General features: G+C 42.5%; 1 protein-coding gene across 3 annotated transcripts in view; it reads left to right on the top strand.

The window, feature by feature from the left end:
• Positions 1-2,500, top strand: part of LOC143298508 (myophilin-like) — a 44,226-nt gene that overhangs the window by 651 nt on the left and 41,075 nt on the right. The window lies entirely within an intron of this gene.

The following is a 2,500-nucleotide window of genomic DNA, read 5'->3' as shown; positions in this document are numbered from 1 at the left end:
CTGCCGGTCTGACAACCACGATTAGCAAGCGACATTTTTGCCACTCCCCGCGCAAAGCCGGTGAAAAGAAAAAAATCATGTCAGTTTTACACACACGTGCGCGTCAATTTGTGTGCGTGTGTTTACACGGCACACACACACACACACACACACACACACACACACACACATGCATTTGCACACACACACACACACACACACACTACACACACACACACACACACACACACACACACACAGGAATCTGTGTCGCTAAACCGACCGGTTTATGTGAAATTGATTCCCCCTACCCCCACTTCCACCCCACGGATAGATGAAAGTGAAACTGATTTCAGACACGAAATCGGTGTGTGTTTGCTTATTATTATATGTCTACCTGCATGTTTGTCTGTCTGTGTGTCTGTTCGTCCGTCTGTCCGTCCCGACGTTCACCCGTATAGCTGTCTCACCGTGTCTGTCAGTCTGTCCCACGTATTCTGTCTTTCTCTCACTCTGTCTTTCTCTCTGCACTCTGTCAGTCTCTCTCAGCAGTTTTCTCTCCTACGCTCTGTCAGTGTGTGTGTCTATCTCTTTATATATGTATATATATATATATATATATATATGCATGTGTGTGTGTGTCTATCTCTTTATATATGTATATATATATATATATATATATATGCATGTGTGTGTGTGTCTATCTCTTTATATATATATGCATGTGTGTGTGTGTGTCTATCTCTTTATATGTATATGCATGTGTGTGTGTCACCCTGACACTCTTTTCTTACCCGTTTCATACAGCTAAACCATCCAAATTGAATGAGAGATAGATGCTTTGTTGCTTTTTTGTGTGTGGTGGTGGTGGTGGTGGTGTGTGTGGGGGGGGGGGGGGGGGAGGAGGTGATGGCGGTTGTGATGGTGGCCCGTAATAATGACAGTCTAAAAATCACCCACAGTACTATGAACAGACCAGAATTAATTACACCAACCAACGAACGTCTCAGTCACGCTGGAAAGATCCAGTTTTACTGAGATCAGAGCTGCCTTTATGAATGCACACGTCATTCGAAAAAGTCGACATTTCATTGATGATTAATAAACTTTATATTTAACGGAAGTGAGTCATCAGTCAGAATGTCCCCAGAAATCAGTAGCTGTTGTTGTTGAAGTTGGCCAGCCAGCCGCTCCCCCCCCCCCCAAAAAGGGAATTCATGGGGGTGGGAAATGTGTGAATCACTGCGAATGACTTTCTTTATAATCTATAAATGCAGTTAGGCCGGAAACTTGAACTGAAGTCATGGGAGCGTATTCGAACTAATGAAACTTACAAGTTTGTTCAACCGTGTAAAATGTGTTGTACGCTTCCAAATAATATATGTTTTCATATTTTTGCCTCCATACAAATACAGACGTGTATATCATATCTATAGATAAGTGTGATCGTCTGTGTTTTGGGGAAAGGGGGAAGGGGGATTTATGTGTGTGTGTGTGTGGGGGGGGGGGGGGTGTTCGGGTGCGGTGTGGTGTGTGCATTATGTGTGAATATGTGTGCATGCGTGCATGTCAACGATGATGGTGTTACTGTTAATGTCAGCATTTTCACTGTGCTATCGTGTAAGTTGCACATTTCGACATCAAAGCTCTGAGGTTCGGTTTCAAGGCGTGGAGGTGTGTGTATTGACCCATACAGGCTGTATGACATGCCTGCTTTAAAACACAAACGTGAATTGATACAGAATAGTGTGCAGTGTGTGTGTGTGTGTGTGTGTGTGTGTGTGTGTGTGTGTGTGCAAAGCCGGATGAAAAGCATCGGGGAGATGACACGTGTTTTTGCCTTTGATAGTTTGTTGTTTTTTTTCGCACGACGAGTGTCACAGGATACATTCTGTTGTGTTGTTGTTGTTGTTGTTGTTTATTTCCTCCTCAAGATGTAATAATGTGGTAAACAACATCCTCAGTTATATACGTGTTGAAGTGCAGAGAGACAGACAGACAGACATACAGAGACAGACAGAGTTAGAGGTATTTCCTCTGTGTTGGCCAGAGGGTATAGGGGATATCATTATTATTATTATTATTTGTTATTATTGTTGTTGTTATTATTGTTATCATGATCATTATTATTATCATTATTATTGTAAAATAGACCATGACACAAGATCCCCAAGATATATAATCACTGACCGATACTTGAGTTGCACAATCCACTGAGAGATGTATAGAGCTCTATACAATCTAGTTCGATTGTCTTGACACAAAACAGACTGGACTTCAGTGGACGCTAGTGAACCCTGCATTACAGTCGTGATAGGGCCCTGTGCGGTCGGCTGGACTATAAGCAACAAGAATAAGTCAACCTTGGCTGATATATATATATATATGGGTGAATATGGATATATGTGTGTGTGTGTGTGTGACAACCCGACCGGCTTACGACAGTCAGTCTGTCCAAGGCGGAACATAAAAGTGACCCCCGGCGGAAGAATAAAGCTCTCTAATGTTAATGGAACTGTTA

This window comes from Babylonia areolata, chromosome 24 (genome assembly GCF_041734735.1).
Source record: "Babylonia areolata isolate BAREFJ2019XMU chromosome 24, ASM4173473v1, whole genome shotgun sequence".
NCBI classification, from domain to species: domain Eukaryota; kingdom Metazoa; phylum Mollusca; class Gastropoda; order Neogastropoda; family Buccinidae; genus Babylonia; species Babylonia areolata.
This window is presented reverse-complemented; position numbering and strand designations above follow the sequence as displayed.